General features: G+C 46.0%; 1 long non-coding RNA gene across 1 annotated transcript in view; it reads right to left on the reverse strand.

Moving 5' to 3' along the window:
- Positions 1 to 920: 920 nt before the first annotated feature.
- Positions 921 to 20,599, reverse strand: part of LOC134911532 (uncharacterized) — a 32,352-nt gene continuing 12,673 nt past the window's right edge. Inside the window, exon 3 of the long non-coding RNA XR_010176645.1 lies at positions 921 to 1,093. This is a non-coding gene — a long non-coding RNA (uncharacterized LOC134911532). The remainder of the gene's footprint in view (positions 1,094 to 20,599) is intronic.

Below are 20,599 nucleotides of genomic sequence, written 5' to 3' on the forward strand. Positions count from 1 at the left end.
CATCCACAAGCCTACCAGGTGAGGCAGCCATGCCACTGCAAAGGTTACACTGTGTGATGTAAGCCATACAAGGACCCAAGGCATAATTGGGAAAACTGACACGTGTGTAATAGGATAAAATCTGTATACAGTAAATAGATCAGCATGCATCAAAATACAATATAAGAGAAGAGCAAAAAAGCAATGTTGAAGTAGTGGTCTGGACAGTATAAAAATGAGTTAACCAATACAAAAGATAATAATTATAACAGGGGGAGGAAAATGTTAGAATGTTAAAAGTAAATTGGATTAGAACATTAAAAGTAAAGTGCTGCAGAAGAAGCTGACAGTCTTTGCTGCCAGATGGGGCTGGTGCCACGCTCGTCCATCTGCAATGGGGGTGAGTGGACTTGATGTCCGGTTAGGTGAAGTAGTGGGAAAGTCCTCTACTCATGCTGATGGTCAGTTCCAGGCAGTTTTGCTGTGGCCATCAGTGGCACAGGAATGCAGGCTTGGACTGGCACACAGGGGTACAGGGGAAACCTACTGCCTGGGGGCCCACCTCCTGTTTTAGGGATCAGGTTCCAGACTGTGTACTTGAATTATACATTATACATATGTTACCTTATACTGGACTATGGTGTATTTTCTATCGTGCATTGCTGTTATTAATCTGGAACATTATCATGCAGGCAGCAACTGAATTTACTGTATATATTTTTGAAGGGGCCCAGACGTTGCACTCTAATGGTTAGTCAAACCAATGAGGTGGCAGGCCACATCGCCTCTGCAGACTGGCCACACCCCTAGCATAGGCCCCTACTACTGCATTCCCCCGGTGGGCCCTACATGCTCCAGTCCGACACTGCAGGAATGTAGAGTGGCTGTGAATTGTGGTGCCCTGTCGGAAGTCAATGGCCTACAGAAACTGCTAATGACTGGGGAGCTGAATAACAATATTGGCTCATTGTCTGCCCAAGTTGCTGCACCCTTACAGTACCTGTGCCTGCACCATCACAATCAGCTAGCTGCACCCCTCCTAGCCAGCCAGGCGTGGTGCTTTCACCAATGGAGGTCTTCCTGGAGGTTTCCCTTTGTGGTGGCTACTTTACTTCTGTAGCAAAAGGAAGAAAATCATTAGAAAATGTATTTTGTATGAACACACATTTGTTGTTTTTTGTTACATACTGTATATATAATTTATGGCAATCTTATGGCAATCGCTGTTATTGCACGGTATCAGAAATGTCTTGGAAAAGTGCTAAGCATTCCTGGACGGTGACTGGGAGGTGGCTATTCAGACACTGTACACAGGCGCAGAACTGCTCACACTGGAGGCCACACTCAGATGGAAAATATGCACCTTCCATAGGGCTGGTGCAAGTTTAGATGATGCTAATTATGGTGGCATCTACAGAGGCTCCAGGTGGTGTTAGTGTCTACAGATGATCAATATGGACGTCTCAGTCTTTGCACATTCATACACACGGATGTACTGTACCCAGGGAAGGGTTGTGATTAGGGTGGGGGTTTATGCCATTGTATTTCTTGTTTGGCTATTTCTTTTTTCATTGAAAAATGAATAAAAAGTTAAAGAAATGGCCTAATACTGTGAATAGTACCAAACACATAATGAGAGTCCAAACAGTATCCTTTTAGTTGCTGTATAGATTCAAATATTACACCTTTACTTTTTTTCTGTCATATGGCACAAGACGCCTGGCGTGGCCCGTGGGTAACGATTCCCCTGCTGTATACTTTTTTTCTCAATTTTGTGTCTTAGGGGCGTACTGGAGCTTGTACTCCAGGCACCTGCTCTGATAAGGGCGCCACAGTCCCACCATTGCTGCCTCCAGGGTTGGACTGGTCATCTGGCAGGGCTGGGGTGGAAGGTGCAGCAGTGTGGATTTGGACTGTGGTCGGGATGCCAGTGCGCAGCCAATAAGAGACAGTGCTACTGTCATTCATATCTGCCTCTGGTAGCAAGCCAATCGGAGCTCGCAGACTGGCAACCACTGCTGATTGGCTGCCGGTCCGTGAGCTCCAATTGGCTCATTACAGGAGCCAGATTTGAATGACAGTGGCATTGTCCCTTATGGGCTGTGGCTGCAGGTGTGCTAACGTCCTGGCTACATCTAAATCCACACTACTGATGGCACACAGGGAGAGGCTGCTGGAGGGACCTATGGGGAAGTGAGTTGCTTAAGGAGGTAAATGGGTAGGTGGCTTTACTGTGTGTGGCTCCAACATTAATTGCCGTTGGAGATCATACCTTGGCTAGGGAAAGCAGGAAAGTTAGTAATTTTTATTGTTTCATGTGTTTTTCATCACTCTTCTCATCACCACATTATAGACTGTGATTCCAATTATGATATGCTAATATCTGTGATTCGATTGATTGTTATCTGTGATTCAGTTGATTGACTTTTGCATCTTTGAATGTTCCATTGTGGTGTGAACTGTAGCCAATTGTCTTCTCTTTATCTTCTTTTGATGCCAAATTATTATTGTCATTTTTATTAAATCTTTTATGGCAATTAACCCATTATCATCCTCAATCCAGAGCAGAGACGGTCCTAACCAATATGATGCCCTAGGCAAGATTTTGGCTCGTGCCCCATAACACCACCGCTATTTCAGCGCCTATGACCCTGCACCCCTTTCCCAACACCATCACCCCTCACCCATAGAAGTCCTTATTTTGGTGTTCCTACCCCCTATATTTTAAATAGGAACAGTGTGCCCAAAAAGGGGTGTGTTTTTGCTGACAAGGGACATGGCCACGCAATAGTACCCCCAATTGAAATTATGCTAAACAGTACTGCAACTTTATTATCACACTGAATTACCACACAGTAATGCCCCTTACACATATAACACACATTATTAATGTCATTATAAACATAATGCACCTTACACATTATGCCAATCTTTATTAATGCACTTATGTACATAATGTCCCTTACACATATGCCGCAATTATTAGTGCCCTTATACACATAATGACACACATACAGTAATGTCCCTTACACATATACTGCACATTATCAATGCCATTATACACATAATGACACACATAGTGCCCCTTACATATACTGTATGCTGCACATTATTAATGCCCTTATACACATGACACACGTATACCCCTTACACATATGCTGCACATTATTAATGCATATATACACATGACACGCATAATGCCCCTTACACATATGCCGAATACTATTGCACAACCAACACACTCACACACAGCACTCACACAGCCATTTACACTGTGACATCTGCTTGGATACAGATGTGTCCTCATAAATCTTGCCTCAATGCACCATGCAGCAGGAGATGCCTGGCATGAGTCAGCTGGCAGCTCTGCTAACGTCGGATGCCTTTTTTTTATGAAAATGCATCTTATTTGCATTCCTATGTGCCTAGGATACATAAGCAGCTTCTGCTAATTAAATGATATACGGCATGCCTATATACTGTGTGCGACTGTTGCTGTATCTGCATATGAAATGCTACACACAGAATGTAGGCATGCCAAACATCATTTTAATCAGCAGAAGCTGCTGGTTCTTCTTGGCATAGCAAATGCCCTAGGTATTTGCCTATGCCTAGGGTCGGTTCTGATCCAGAGTTCATTGCAGCTCAATAAAAGACATCGTGTTGGAATTGCTGACTCACTCCTGTTTCATATAAATCTATCCTACCTCTCTGAACATGGTACTACAGGACAAGGTGCAAGGAGAAGCATTTTAGGGAAAAGGTCGTCACATAGCCACCCAACACCTGTGGTACCTCTCTCAACCACTTAGACATAACTGCCAACCCCGGGATGTTCCACTTTTCAGTGACTCTGATTCTGTGTGCTCGTGGTTCATTGGCTGCAGTCTCAATGAGTGCTATGCCTCTCTGTGACTTGCCTCCACTCACCTGACCTGCCTAGTTTGATTGTTGTTTGCTCTGTTTTGTGGCTATGACATGCCAGGTTTCTATGTTTATTTGTATATTCCCTATATGACGCTGCGGAAACGGCTAGGTGTCTTAAAAATAAAAAAATAAAAATACTACCTCATTCCCCCATTCCACCTATCAAGTCACAAAATCAAAGCAACTCTAGCTACATATTGCATGCACTGAACCAGATAGCGCTTTTTCATAATAAATAAAAGGACATAAGTACCACATCACCACAGGCGGATTGACCGTAGGGTCTACAGGGAAGATTCCCGGTGGGCCGACGCACCTGCGGGGCCTGTTTTGTTTGAGGACATGTGGTCCTATTTATAGACATAATGAATAAGATGCCGCCCATGGCTAGACCTTACACTTCTGGTGCTGCCCATGTGGGGCCACTAGTACAAATTTTTCCAGGGCCACTTTTTGTTCCCAATCCACCCCTGCACATCACTATGAGGAATGAGTAGTTTATTGGATGTTAAAATAAGTCTATAAATCAAAGTATATGCAATATGGAAATGCATACCTTTTGCTAAATAAAAAGATGTACGCACAACGCTATGGGCTGGATGCATCAACACTAAAAATGTGGTCAAACCTCTGAAAATGCAGACAGCCACGCATGCGCAGAAAGATTCCTGGGTCATAAAACCAGAAGTCCCCACACCGCGAAGGACAGTTTTTATTGGGAGAGCTGTCCTTCGCCTACATCTACATGCAAAAAGCGTTAATAAACACGGGTGTATTATGTCTGACCGGCGGTCAGGAGACCGCTGGTCAGCATACTGACGCCGGGATCCCGGCAGCATACCAACGGAGGAGGGGCGAGTGCAGCAAGCCCCTTGCGGGCTCGGTGGTGACCTGCGGCCGCCACGGGTTCTATTCCCACTCTATGGGTGTCGTGGACACCCACAAGTGGAAATAGTCCCTGTTGGTCGGCATGCCGACCATCGGGATAGTGAGGGGGCTGGATCTCGGTGGAGGTCATGTGACCGTCGGTCTCCCGACCGCCGGTCACATGAATACCATCCAATAAACGCCACTATGCATGCAATCAGTGGTGGGATTGTATTTCTTTTGCATTCAAAACTAAAATGAAACACATTTTTGATCAATAAATGTATAAATGCCTAGCACATTGCTAAGATAATACAGACACTCCTGCTGACGTCAATATATGTTCTGTTCCATGTCAGTTTAATGTACAGTCCAATATTTGAATGCAACACTTCTATAAACAATATAGTGAGGCTGCAAATTTAAATATATCACCAATTTCCTGGGGCTCTTTTCATAATCCTCTCTTATACTGTAACTGGGGAATTGTGTGTATTTCACTATTATGATTTTGCACTATTATCAGTCTATCGATCACCTGTGGACCTCATTAAAAGTTGGCCTCTGTGAAATTTTAACACATTTTACACTACAATTGTATTATTGTGTCCAAGGGGTAGATTTACTAAAGCTTCTGAAGGGGCCAGATTAAAGCTAGTGGGGGCCCCGGAGTAACTAAGCTGTGGGGGCCCCCACCAATAAAATTGTATATGCCCTCTGCTGCTGACATTACTATGCCCCTTATGAAAGTAGTAGAGAGAGTGATTGGAGTGAGACATAAACAAAGAGGATGTCAGGGAGAGAAAGGGGGGAGGGGGGAGGGAAAGAGAAAAGGAGAGAGAGAGACTGTCAGGAAGAGAGGCGGAGAAAAAGAGGGGAGAGAAAACAAAGTGGGAATAGGCAACAAAGAGAAAGAAAGAGAGGAGCAAAAAAGATAGAGAGGGTGTCAGGAATGGATAGAGAGCGGGAGGGGAGAGAGAGGGTTTCAGGAAGAGAGAGAGAGAGAGAGATGGAGTGTGTCAAAGAGAGAAAAAAAAGAGTCAGAGAGAGAGACAGAAAGAGGAGCAAGAGAGAACGGGAGAAAGATTGGGTGTCAGGGTGAGAGAGTCAGAGAGAACGAGAGGGAGAGAAAGAGAGAGTGTTAACAGAGAGAGAGAGAGGGAAAGCAAGGGAGGGGAGCAAGCAGGAGAGAAAGAGAATGTATCAGTGAGAGACAGAGGGAGGTAGGGTTAAGGTAGAGAGAAAGGTAAGAGAGAGGGAGGGGGAGCAATCAGCAGAGAAAGAGAGGGTGTCAGGGGGAGAGACGGGAAGAGCAAGATAGAGAAGGAGAGAGGGAGGGGGACAGAGCGAGAGAGACACTACCTGTTGCAACATGAGGTCTCTGATGGGGGCTGGCACTTCATTGCATTAGGCTCCGCCCTTTCCCAATACACCCACGAATTGTGGCATTATGTCCACAAGGAGACATGGCTTTGATAGTCAGCCATGCCCACTGACTCTAGCACGGAGACAAATCTGTCTCCTTTCAAAAGATAAATATCATCCATCACTGGCTGCAATACTGCTTGGAGATGGCCAGAGAGGGTGCAGAGTGATCTGGGTTGCGGCAATGTTTGCCACAGTGTGGGGGCCACTGGGCGACTGCCTTGTCTACCTTGCCTATAATCCGGCCCTGCTTCTAAAACAGACTAGTGGAATTGTTGGCCATAGTAACAAATCAGATTCTGTCTATCATTTTATAGAATGTAGTAGAGAAATGAAAGCTAGAATTTGGTTGCTATGGGCAACACCAACACTTTCATTTTTAGAAACTTTAATAAATCTACCCACAACTATTATTAGCCTGCATCAGGAGGCATGCTTAAGATAAGACAACAGATCAAAGGCAATACTTCAAAGTAAAAAAAGTCAAACCAATAAGTCCAATGATTCACTGATGACGGATCTTCTTCTAAGTAATGCTTTTGCTCCAATGGTTGTTCATGCAAATAAACAAAAATTACACAATGGGGTAAATTTACTAAGAATCGTATTTTCCCGTTTGAGGTCAAAGTTCAATCACGAATGACATCGAAAGTGTAAATATGCAACTTTTTGAATTGATTACGACTAATTTACTAAGCTGCCGTATTCTGCATTTTCGAATTTTCCGATGTCGATGTCATTCGTTTTTTTAGGCAGTGTTTTACGTGAGTGACTTGTAAAACACTGCCGACTTTAATACAATGAATCTCGGCCGGATCTGAGAGATCTGTGCAGGGCTTAGTTGTGCACCTTGTAAAAAAAAAATATATATATTTAAACTTATATATATATTATACAGCGCCCTGCGGCCGTGGCATTAAATACCCAACTAGTCACCCCTGGCCGGGGTACCCTGGAGGAGTGGGAACCCCTTCAATCAAGGGGTCCCCCCCCTCCAGCCACCCAAGGGCCAGGGGTGAAGCCCGAGGCTGTCCACCCCATCCAATGGGCTGCGGATGGGGGGCTGATAGCCTTTGTTGAAAGTTATGAATCTTGTTTTTAGTAGCAGTACTACAAGTCCCAGCAAGCCTCCCCCGCAAGCTGGTACTTGGAGAACCACAAGTACCAGCATGCGGCGGAAAACCGGGCCCGCTGGTACCTGTAGTACTACTACTAAAAAAATACCCCAATAAAGACATTACACACACACACACCTTGAAAGTATAACTTTAATGCATACATACACACCACCATATACACATACTTACCTTATGTTCACACGAGGGTCGGTCCTCTTCTCCATGTAGAATCCATGGTGTACCTGTTGAAAAAATTCTACTCACCAAATCCAGTGTAGAGGGCTCCTCGGATAATCCATTTGTAATCCACGTACTTGTAAAAATAAAAAAACGGGACACCCGACCACGAACTGAAAGGGGCCCCATGTTTTCACATGGGACCCCTTTCCCCGAATGCCAGAAACCCCCTCTGACTGATGTCTAAGTGGGTTTCTTCAGCCAATCACGGAGCGCCACGTTGTGGCACCCTCCTGATAGGCTGTGTGCTCCTGTACTGTCTGACAGGCGGCACACGGCAGTGTTACAATGTAGCGCCTATGCGCTCCATTGTAACCAATGGTGGGAACTTTGTGGTCAGCGGTTGACCGAAAGTAACCTCACCGCTGACCACAAAGTTCCCATCATTGGTTATAATGGAGAGCATAGGCGCTACATTGTAACACTGCCGTGTGCCGCCTGTCAGACAGTACAGGAGCACACAGCCGATCAGGTGGGTGCCACAACGTGGCGCTCCCTGATTGGCTGAAGAAACCCACTTAGACATCAGTCAGAGGGGGTTTCTGGCATTCGCGGAAAGGGGTCCCATGTGAAAACATTGGGCCCCTTTCAGTTCGTGGTCGGGTGTCCCGTTTTTTTATTTTTACAAGTACGTGGATTACAAATGGATTATCCGAGGAGCCCTCTACACTGGATTTGGTGAGTAGAATTTTTTCAACAGGTACACCATGGATTCTACATGGAGAAGAGGACCGACCCTCGTGTGAACATAAGGTAAGTATGTGTATATGGTGGTGTGTATGTATGCATTAAAGTTATACTTTCAAGGTGTGTGTGTAATGTCTTTATTGGGGTATTTTTTTAGTAGTAGTACTACAGGTACCAGCGGGCCCGGTTTACCGCCGCATGCTGGTACTTGTGGTTCTCCAAGTACCAGCTTGCGGGGGAGGCTTGCTGGGACTTGTAGTACTGCTACTAAAAACAAGATTCATAACTTTCAACAAAGGCTATCAGCCCCCCATCCGCAGCCCATTGGATGGGGGGGACAGCCTCGGGCTTCACCCCTGGCCCTTGGGTGGCTGGGGGGGGACCCCTTGATTGAAGGGGTCCCCACTCCCCCAGGGTACCCCGGCCAGGGGTGACTAGTTGGATATTTGATGCCACGGCCGTGGCATTATCTGTCCAGCTAGTGGAGCCCGGTGCTGGTTTCAAAAATACGGGGGACCCCTACGCTTTTTGTCCCCCGTATTTTTGGAACCAGGACCAGGCGCAGAGCCCGGTGCTGGTTGTTTAAATATGGGGGCACCCCTGTCAATTTTTCCCCCATATTTTTGCAACCAGGGCCGGCTCAAAGAGCCCGAGGCTGGTTTGGCTTAGGAGGGGGGACCCCACACAATTTTTTTTCTAAACATTAACACTTTCCCATCCCCTTCCCACTGATAAACATGCACGGATCTCATGGATCCCCGCATGCCTATCCAAACACGGGATAAAAAAGCAGGTCTGTTTTTCTTTAGCACTTTTTTACGATTTGTATTTCTGCACGGCAGTGTTTGGCTATTGTCGGCAGTGTTTGTGATTTGCACTTTTTAGTAAATTCCCGATTTCTACCAAATTGCAGGCGTATTTGACCGATGGTGTATTGATTCGTGATTTTTTCCTAGGACTTCCAAAATATTACGAATGCCCTCATCACTGCCGTGATTTTTGCTTAGTAAATTACCGAGATGACACTTTGAAGAAAAAACGCCATCTCGGTCAAAATCGGGACCTTAGTAAATATACCCCAATGTGTGGTATATCTTACAAAAAATTTTTTTCCAGTTCCTATATCATTTCATTTGTAAAGCCAATCTAGTATGGATCAAAAGACCAAAAGCAACATCAGGCATACCAAAACTTACTTGTCAAGTGGGTAAGCCAGGTGTATAAAGGTTTCTTTCAAACAAAGAATGGAGACCAACACCACAAAGATTAATACCTAAAATGAGATTGGTGCCCGGGTGAGGGCTGATACTAGTGGGAAGCAGATAGGAGCTATTGCTGTGTCTGGCAGAAGATGTTTCCTTTAAACGTTGGCAAATATACCATTATGTGAGGATCCCTACTGTCCTGTGAGTTTAGGTACACATTTGTTGTTACCACTCTGGTGATCTTGGGGTGATTATTCTTAATAAAACTTTGATGTGCACGTTTATGCTACAGTGCATCCTGAAAGTATTCACATCACTTCACTTTTTCCACATTTTGTTATGTTACAGCCTTATTCCATGGAATAAATTAATTTTTCCTTCAAAATTCTACACACAATGGGGGTCATTCCGAGTTGATCGTAGCTGTTCTAAATTTAGCACAGCTACGATCATCTTCCCTGACATGCGGGGGGACGTCCAGCACAGGGCTAGTCCACCCTGCATGTCAGTTGCCCCCCCCCCCCCCCCCGCACATATACAAAAGCATCGCACAGCGGCGATGCTTTTGTATTTGTGGAGTAACTCCCGGCCAGCACAGCTCCTGCGGCTGGCCGGGAGTTGATCGTCGCTGCCACTGGTCTCACGCAGCCGCCGCGGCCCGCCCCTCCAACGGTCCTGCCACGTCTGCATTGGCCGGCGCATGCGCAATTCCGACCCGATTGCTGCACTGTGATAAACTGCAGCGAGCGATAGGGTCGGAATGACCCCCTATACCCCATAATGGCAACATTAAAAAACTTTTTTTGAGATTTTTGCAGATCTCTCCAAAGATGTTCAATCGGATTCAAGTCTGAACTCTAGCTGGGCCACTCAAGGACATTCACAGAATTGTCCTGAAGCCACTCCTTTGATATCTTGCCTGTGTGCTTAGGGTCGTTGTCCTGCTGAAAGAGGAATCGTCACCCCAGCCTGAGGTCAGGAGCGCTCTGGAGCAGGTTTTCATCTGGGATGTCTCTGTACATTGTGCATTCATCTTTCCCTCTATCCTGACTAACCTCCCAGTTCCTGCCTCTGAAAACCATCCCCACAGCATGATGCTGCCACCACCATGCTTCACTGTAGGGATGGTATTGGCCTGGTGATGAGCGGTGCCTGATTTCCTCCAAACATGACGCCTGGCGTTCACCACAAAGAGTTTAATCTTTGTCTCATCAGACCAGAGAATTTTGTTTCACATGGTCTGAGAATCCTTCAGATGCATTTTGGCAAACTGCAGGCGGGCTGCCATGTGATTTTTACTAAGGAGTGACTTCCGTCTGGCCACTCTACCATACAGGCCTGATTGGTGGATTGCTGCAGAGATGGTTGTCCTTATGGAAGGTTCTCCTCTCTCCACAGAGGAATGCTGTAGCTCTGAAAGAGTGACCATCGGGTTCTTGGTCACCTCCCTGACTAGGGCCATTCTCCCCCAATCTCTCAGTTTAGACAGCCGGACAGCTCTAGGAAGAGTCCTGGTGCTTCCGAACTTCTTCCATTTACGGATTATGGAGGCCACTGTGCTCATTGGGACCTTCAAAGCAGCAGATATTTTTCTGTACCCTTCCCCAGATTTGTGCATCGAGACAATCTTGTCTCGGAGGTCTACAGACAATTCCTTTGACTTGATGCTTGGTTTGTGCTCAGACATGCACTGTCAAGTGTGGGACCTTATACAGACAGGTGTGTACCTTTCCAAATCATGTCCAATCAACTAAATTTACAACAGGTGGACTCCAATTAAGCTGTAGGAACCTCTCAAGAATGATAAGTGGAAACAGGATGCACCTGAGCTCAATTTTGAGCTTCATAGCAAATTCTGTACACGTGACTTCTTAGTTTTTTTTATCTAATATATAAAAATGAAAATCTGGCATTCTGTCCTTCTATACAAATCCACAGTTTACAAGCGAAGATTGCGAAATTTCACATACAAGCGTATTAAAACATGGCGGAGGCAACTAAAACAATTTGAAATCCCTAGCACCCCTAGGGGGGCAGACAGCAGCACAGAGTATATTGGGAGACAGCATAACTCCGGAATTGCTGGAGCAATGTACTCAAAAATTGGTACACATATGCCTTACAATATGGCAACAAACACTGTGGGAGGAAGACACCCCTAGCACCCTTAGGGGTGAGGCAGCAGCACTGAGTATTTCAGCAGACAGCATAACTCTGGAATGCCTGCAGCAATTTACAACAAACTTGGTACACATATGATTTACATTCTGGAAACAAACACTATGGGGGTCAGACACCCCTAGCACCCCTAGAGGTGGGACAGCAGCACAGAGTATGTCAGCAGACAGCATAAATGTGGAAGGCCAGGAGCAATTTACACCAAACTTGGTACACATCTCACTTACAATCTGGGAACGAACTCTTTGGGGGTTAGACACCCTAGCACCCCTAGGGGTGGAACAGCAGCACAGAGTATTTCAGGAGACAGCATAACTCCGGAATGCCTAGACCAATTTACAACAAACTTGGTACACATATGACTTACAAGCTGGAAACAAACACTGTGGGGGTAAGACACCTCTAGCACCCCTAGGGTTGAGGCAGCAGCACAGAGTTTTTCAGCAGCCAGCATAACTCTGGAATGCCTAGAACAATTTAGACCAAACGTGCTACACATATTACTTACACTCTGGGAAAAAACACTGTGGGGGTAACACACCACTAGCACCCCTAGGGGTGGGTCAGCAGCACAGACTATGGCCCTCATTCTAAGTTGATCGCTCGCTAGCTGCTTCTAGCAGCAGTGCAAACGCTAAGCCGCCGCCCTCTGGGAGTGTATCTTAGCAGAGCAGAAGTGGGAACGAAAGGTTAGCAGAACTGCACAGGAAAAATGTCATGCCATTTCTGAGTAGCTCCAGACCTACTCCTATCTTGCGATGACTGCAGTCTGTTTAGTTCCTGGTTTGACGTCACAAACACGCCCTGCGTTCGGCCAGCCACTCCCCCGTTTCTCCAGCCACTTCTGCGTTTTTGCCTGGCACGCCTGCGTTTTTTAGCACACTCCCTGAAAACGCTGAGTTGCCGCCCAGAAACACCCACTTCCTGTCAATCATACTACGAACAATTGAGCGACTGAAAAACGTCGCTCGAACTTGGGTAAAACTACAAAGTTTTGTGTGAAAGTACTTAGCGCATGCGCACTGCATACCATGCGCAGAATTGCCGCTTTTTCACTTGATCGCTGTGCTGCGAAAAATGGCAGCGAGCGATCAACTCGGAATGAGGGCCTATATCAGGACATGTATGATATGTCAGTGATAACAGGGCTGCATGTGACAGGGGCAGTAACATGATGTGAGCATGGGAATGGAGGTAGCACAAACCCACACACAGAGAGTTATATAGTGGAAGTAGCACGGGCCCCCAGCAGCACATTGGGTTTTCATTTTATTGCTGTGTATAACATTTTACATGCTTTGTTATACTGTTATTTATACTGTGTGTTTAATATTTAAATTAATTTTTGTAAACAAACATTCTTAAAATCCAGGGCAACACCGGGTACTAGAGATGTGCACTAGAAATTTTTCGGGTTTTGTGTTTTGGTTTTGGGTTCGGTTCCGCGGCCGTGTTTTGGGTTCGACCGCGTTTTGGCAAAACCTCACTGAATTTTTTTTGTCGGATTCGGGTGTGTTTTGGATTCGGGTGTTTTTTTCAAAAAACACTAAAAAACAGCTTAAATCATAGAATTTGGGGGTCATTCTGATCCCAAAGTATTATTAACCTCAAAAACCATAATTTCGACTCATTTTCAGTCTATTCTGAACACCTCACACCTCACAATATTATTTTTAGTCCTAAAATTTGCACCGAGGTCGCTGGATGACTAAGCTAAGCGACCCTAGTGGCCGACACAAACACCTGGCCCATCTAGAAGTGGCACTGCCGTGTCACGCAGGATGGCCCTTCCAAAAAACACTCCCCAAACAGCACATGACGCAAAGAAAAAAAGAGGCGCAATGAGGTAGCTGTGTGAGTAAGCTAAGCGACCCTAGTGGCCGACACAAACACCTGGCCCATCTAGGAGTGGCACTGCAGTGTCACGCAGGATGGCCCTTCCAAAAAACACTCCCCAAACAGCACATGATGCAAAGAAAAAAAGAGGCGCAATGAGGTAGCTGTGTGAGTAAGATAAGCGACCCTAGTGGCCGACACAAACACCTGGCCCATCTAGGAGTGGCACTGCAGTGTCACGCAGGATGGCCCTTCCAAAAAAACACTCCCCAAACAGCACATGACGCAAAGAAAAAAAGAGGCGCAATGAGGTAGCTGTGTGAGTAAGATAAGCGACCCTAGTGGCCGACACAAACACCTGGCCCATCTAGGAGTGGCACTGCAGTGTCACGCAGGATGGCCCTTCAAAAAAATACTCCCCAAACAGCACATGACGCAAAGAAAAATGAAAGAAAAAAGAGGTGCAAGATGGAATTGTCCTTGGGCCCTCCCACCCACCCTTATGTTGTATAAACAGGACATGCACACTTTAACCAACCCATCATTTCAGTGACAGGGTCTGCCACACGACTGTGACTGAAATGACGGGTTGGTTTGGACCCCCACCAAAAAAGAAGCAATTAATCTCTGAAGCTGAACCACTAGCCATGAACATAGGCCAGGGCCTCAGTCGTTCCTTGCCACTCCGTGTGGTAAATGGCATATTGGCAAGTTTACGCTTCTCCTCCGACAATTTTATTTTAGATTTTTGAGTCCTTTTTTTACTGATATTTGGTGTTTTGGATTTTACATGCTCTGTACTATGACATTGGGCATCGGCCTTGGCAGACGACGTTGCTGGCATTTCATCGTCTCGGCCATGACTAGTGGCAGCAGCTTCAGCACGAGGTGGAAGTCGATCTTGATCTTTCCCTATTTTTGGAACCTCAACATTTTTGTTCTCCATATTTTAATAGGCACAACTAAAAGGCACCTCAGGTAAACAATGGAGATGGATGGATACTAGTATACTTATGGATGACGAGCGACTGCCGACACAGAGGTAGCTACAGCCGTGGACTACCGTACTGTGTCTGCTGTTAATATAGACTGGATGATAATGAGATAAAATTAAAATATATATATATATCACACTAGTACTGCAGCCGGACAGGTATATATTATGTAATGACGGACCTGCTGGACACTGTCTGTCAGACTCAGCACTGCAGACTCCTAAAGTAAGCTACTAGTATCAAGAAGATAGAAAAAAAAAAAAAAACACGGGTAGGTGGTATACAATTATGGATGGACGAGCGACTGCCGACACAGAGGTAGCTACAGCCGTGGACTACCGTACTGTGTCTGCTGCTAATATAGACTGGATGATAATGAGATAAAATTAAAATATATATATATATATCACACTAGTACTGCAGCCGGACAGGTATATATTATGCAATGACGGACCTGCTGGACACTGTCTGTCAGACTCAGCACTGCAGACTCCTAAAGTAAGCTACTAGTATCAAGAAGATAGAAAAAAAAAAAAAACACGGGTAGGTGGTATACAATTATGGATGGACGAGCGACTGCCGACACAGAGGTAGCTACAGCCGTGGACTACCGTACTGTGTCTGCTGCTAATATAGACTGGATGATAATGAGATAAAATTAAAATATATATATATATCACACTAGTACTGCAGCCGGACAGGTATATATTATGTAATGACGGACCTGCTGGACACTGTCTGTCAGCACTGCAGACTCCTAAAGTAAGCTACTAGTATCAAGAAGATAGAAAAAAAAAAACCACGGGTAGGTGGTATACAATTATGGATGGACGAGCGACTGCCGACACAGAGGTAGCTACAGCCGTGGACTACCGTACTGTGTCTGCTGCTAATATAGACTGGATGATAATGAGATAAAATTAAAATATATATATATATCACACTAGTACTGCAGCCGGACAGGTATATATTATGTAATGACGGACCTGCTGGACACTGTCTGCAGAATGCGTTTATAAAAACACCACACGACGAGTGTTTAACTTTTTCAGGCAGACAATCACAATATACTGGTGGTCAGCAGACAATCACAATACTGGTGGTCAGTGGTCACTGGTCAGTCACACTGGCAGTGGCACTCTGGCAGCAAAAGTGTGCACTGTACTTAAAATATGTACTCCTGCTATAACTGCTCCCCAGTCTCCCCCACAATTAAGCTGTGTGAGCAGTGAGCACTCAGCACAGTCAGATAATGATATACAGTATTACATATGATGCAGCACACTGGGCTGAGCACAGATATGGTATGTGACTGTGTCACACTGTGTATCGTTTTTTTTCAGGCAGAGAACGGATTAATTAAACTGGTGGTCACTGGTCACACTATCAGCAGCAAGTAGTACTCCTCCTAATAATATGCTCCCCAAAATTTGTGTCTCTCTCTAGTACTCTAGTCTAAACGGAGAGGACGCCAGCCACGTCCTCTCCCTATCAATCTCAATGCACGTGTGAAAATGGCGGCGACGCGCGGCTCCTTATATAGAATCCGAGTGAGGTCACTTTCGGTCAACCGCTGAGCAGAAAGTTCCCACCATTGGTTACAATGGAGCGCATAGGCGCTACATTGTAACACTGCCGTGTGCCACCTGTCAGACAGTACAGGAGCACACAGCCGATCAGGAGGGTGCTACAACGTGGCGCTCCCTGATTGGCTGAAGAAACCCACTTAGACATCAGTCAGAGTGGGTTTCTGGCATTCGGGGAAAGGGGACCCATGTGAAAACATGGGTCCCCTTTCAGTGCGTGGCTCGGGTCTCCGTTTTATTTTTTTAATCAAGTACGTGGATTACAAAAGGATTATCCGAGGAGCCTGGTACCCTGGATCTGGTGAGTATAATTTATTCAACAGGTACCCCATGGATTCTACTGGAGAAGAGGACCGACCTGCGTGTGAACATAAGGTAAGTATGTATGTATGTTTGTGTGGATGGATGTAATAAAACTTTACTTTCAAGGTGTGTGTGTATTGTCTTTTTTTGGGTATTTTTTTAGTAGTAGTACTACAGGTACCAGCGGGCCCGTTTTTCCGCCGCATGCTGGTACTTGTGGTTCTCCAAGTACCAGCTTGCGGGGGAGGCTTGCTGGGACTTGTAGTACTGCTACTAAAAACAATATTCATAACTATCAACAAAGGCTATCAGCCCCCCATCCGCAGCCCATTGGATGGGGGGGACAGCCTCGGGCTTCACCCCTGGCCCTAGGGTGGCTGGGGGGGGGGACCCCTTGATTGAAGGGGTCCCCATTCCCCCAGGGTACCCCGGCCAGGGGTGACTAGTTGGATATTTGATGCCACGGCCGCAGGGCACGGTATAAAAGTGACCCCCGGCTGTGGCATTATCTGTCCAGCTAGTGGAGCCCGGTGCTGGTTTTAAAAATACGGGGGACCCCTACGCTTTTTGTCCCCCGTATTTTTGGAACCAGGACCAGGCGCAGAGCCCGATGCTGGTTGCTTAAATATGGGGGAACCCCTGTCCATTTTTTTCCCATATTTCTGCAACCAGGATCGGCTCAAAGAGCCCGAGGCTGGTTTGCCTTAGGAGGGGGGACCCCACGCAATTTTTTTTTAACATTTAAACTTATTTTTTTTTTTTAACAAAGTGCACAATGAAGCCCAGCACGGATCTCTCAGATCCGGCCGAGATTCATTGTATTAAAGTCGGCAGTGTTTTACAAGTCACTCACGTAAAACACTGCCTAAAAAAACGAATGACATCGACATCGGAAAACCCGAAAATGCAGAATACGGCAGCTTAGTAAATTAGTCGTAATAAATTCAAAAAGTTGCAGTTTTACACTTTCGATGTCATTTGTGATTATTCTCCCACCAAATCGGGAGAATTACCAATGTTAGTAAATATACCCCGGTGTTTCTGGAACTCCTTAGCTGTGCCGTTTAGATTGTAGCTACCAGAAATAATAGTATTGAATGCAGAGCTGAAGTCCACAAACAGAACCCTCGCGTAGATTCCTGGCAAATCCAAATGCTGCATAATGAAGTGCAGACCCAGATTCACTGAATCCTCTGCCGATCTGTTCGCCCTGTATGCAAACTGGATAGGGTCTAGGAGGGTACCTGCCGTGGACCTCAGGTGAGTCAATACTTAGATACTACCTAGATATCTCAACACGGTGGTGAATACTTTGTCACAATCAGAAATGACTACACATTGGCCCTCATTCCGAGTTGATCGCTAGCTGCTGTTGTTCGCTGCGTAGCGAGCATTTGAAAAAATGGCAAAACCACGCATGCGTATGGGCCACAATGCGCACACCAGTGACGTGCGGTGGGGTGAGGCAGAGCCTTTCCTGTCATACTAACGTTTGTGCCAGAGTTTTCACTGTATAAAGTGTATGAAAAACACAAAGAATATGTTTGAAATATCTTCTTTGCATTATTCTAATCATTTTTATAGCAAAAACTCTGGAGTAAAAACTATGGCAGGTGAGGCAGTGCCTCGCCTGTTTATCTTTTCCGCACATCTCTGATGAAAACTTACAAAATTTCCAGGAGTTTATACTGCTGCACCTGTGTATAATGCCCAGATATACTCTTTGGCTCATATATTGTGTGTAAATCTGGCTCTGGTGCTAGCCAGCGCCTCCTGAGCCATTTAGCTCACTGCACGTCCCTGGCGCACACGCGGCGTATGGGTACAAACAGCATTGTTGTTTTGTATTGCTTCTAGCGATGATTCCATTCGCACAGCCGATCACAAGGAGATTGACAGCAAGCAAGCGTTTATGGGTGTCAACTGACCGCTTTCTGGGAGTGTTTGGAAAAACGCAGGCGTGTCCAGGCGTTTGTAGGGCGGGTATCTGATGTGGTATCCGTTCACATGGTCGACCATGTTATGGTCGACAGTCATTAGGTCGACCACTATTGGTCGACATTGACATGGTCGACATGTACACATGGTCGACACATGAAAATGGTCGACACATGAAAGGTCGACACATGAAAAGGTCGACATGGGTTTTTTAACTTTTTTTCTTTTGGGGAACTTTTCCATACTTTACGATCCACGTGGACTACGATTGTAACGGTAATCTGTGCCGAGCGAAGCGAGCCATGTGAGGGGACGCGGTGCACTAATTGGGGTTCCCAGTCACTTTACGCAAAAAACGACACCAAAAAAAGAAAAAAAAACCATGTCGACCTTTTCATGTGTCGACCTTTCATGTGTCGACCATTTTCATGTGCCGACCATGTGTCCATGTCGACCATGTCAATGTCGACCAATAGTGGTCGACCTAATGACTGTCGACCATAACATGGTCGACCATTCATACCGGAACCATCTGATGTCCATTCCGGGACCTTCGTCGCAGCAATCATCGCACGCAATAAGTAACAACAGGGCTGGTTTTGTTTTGCACAAAACGTTTTTGTACTGCTCGGCTGCACACTCTTGCAAAGCGAAAATACACCCCCCCCCCCCCCCGTGGGCGGCGACTATGTGTTTGCATGGCTGCTAAAAGTAGCTAGCGAGCGATCAACTCGGAATGAGGGCCTTTGTTTTTTTACTTCCATATATGCAACTGGGAGCAAAAACTATCCATAGGAGATTGGAATTGACAAGTAAAAGAAACCATGATAGGAGGAACCCAGCCACGAAATTTGTGAGTTTTGGGTACGCTATCATAATCTCATTTTAGGTATTCATCTTTGTGGTGTTGGTCTCCATTCTTTGTTTGAATTAAACCTTTATACACCTGGCTTACCCACTCGACAAGTAACTCTGTACTACGGAGCATGGGAGTGGGGAGGACCCGCCAACATGCCCCACCCGCAAGCCGCCTCAGCTCCACTGTACGGAGCTTCAGAGTGGGGAGGACCCGCCAACATGCCCCAGCCGCAAGTCACTTCAGCTCCACTGTACGGAGCATTGGAGAAGGGAGGACCCGCCAGGCACCAGCATTTCCCCGCTACCGGCCGTCTCGGCTCCACTGTACAGAGCGAGGAGGACCCACAAGCATGCTCCAGCTGCAGGCGCCGCTCAGCTCCATTGCCCAGCCGCAGCCTGGCCCAGCACAGCAGCACCAGCCAGTGTCACAGAGGACAGCGGGGAGAGATGGTAAGTGTCTGTCTGTCTGTCTGTCTCTCTCACTATCGACGCTGTCTGCCGTAATGTGTAAAAAGGGGGACTGGCTGCCGTAATGTGTAAAAAAAAAAAAAAGATGCTGTCTGCCGTAATGTGTAAAAAGGGGGATGCTGTCTGCCGTAATGTGTAAAAAGGGGGACGCTGTCTGCCGTAATGTGTAAGAAGGGGACACTGTCTGCCGTAATGTGTAAAAAGGGGGACGCTGTCTACCGTAATGTGTAAAAAGGGGGACGCTGTCTACTGTAATGTGTAAAAGGTTCTCTACCTGGTGTAGTAGCGCTACTGTGCGGTGTAATTTGAATAATGGAGACTACTGTGCACCGTAGTATGAATTGGTATTATTTTGTGGCCACGCCCTTTCCCCGATATATTTCATAAGGTGGGGGGGGACACCAATGCCATTTCTTGCACACAGCGCTAAAATGCCTAGTAACCATTGGAGGAAAAGCATTACTGTCATCTGTGAATCATTGGACTTATTGGTTTGACTTTTTACATTTGAAGTGTTGCCTTTGATCTATTATCTTATCTTAAGAATTTCACATATTGTTTGACCTGATTTGGGCAGGTTTTAGGCAATCTGATTGGGCATACACCATTAACTTTGTGCCTGGATTTCCCTCAACTCCCTTTTCTGTATTGCATCAGGAGGCATGCTACACTACATTAACATACCAAACTTATTTTTAATTCTGCCTATACAGTTGTAAGAGGCTAAGGTACTCAACCTTTTTAATATGGTCTACAGGTAAGCATTTAGCTTAATTCATGAAGGGTTCATGCCCTGATTGGATTAGCCATTACCTGTCAGCCCTATATCTACTTCCCTTATATCACCTGCCGGTTGCCAGAGAACAGTGAAGTGCATTAAGGTCATTGGCTGGGGAGGCACCAGTGGTGGTTTTAGGTGCAGGCTATCAGGGTGGCCATCCAGGGTGCTGCGGCCTGAAGGCGTGGTCGCCATAACCCCAACAGTGCCATCT

This window comes from Pseudophryne corroboree, chromosome 4 (genome assembly GCF_028390025.1).
Source record: "Pseudophryne corroboree isolate aPseCor3 chromosome 4, aPseCor3.hap2, whole genome shotgun sequence".
Taxonomy (NCBI): domain Eukaryota; kingdom Metazoa; phylum Chordata; class Amphibia; order Anura; family Myobatrachidae; genus Pseudophryne; species Pseudophryne corroboree.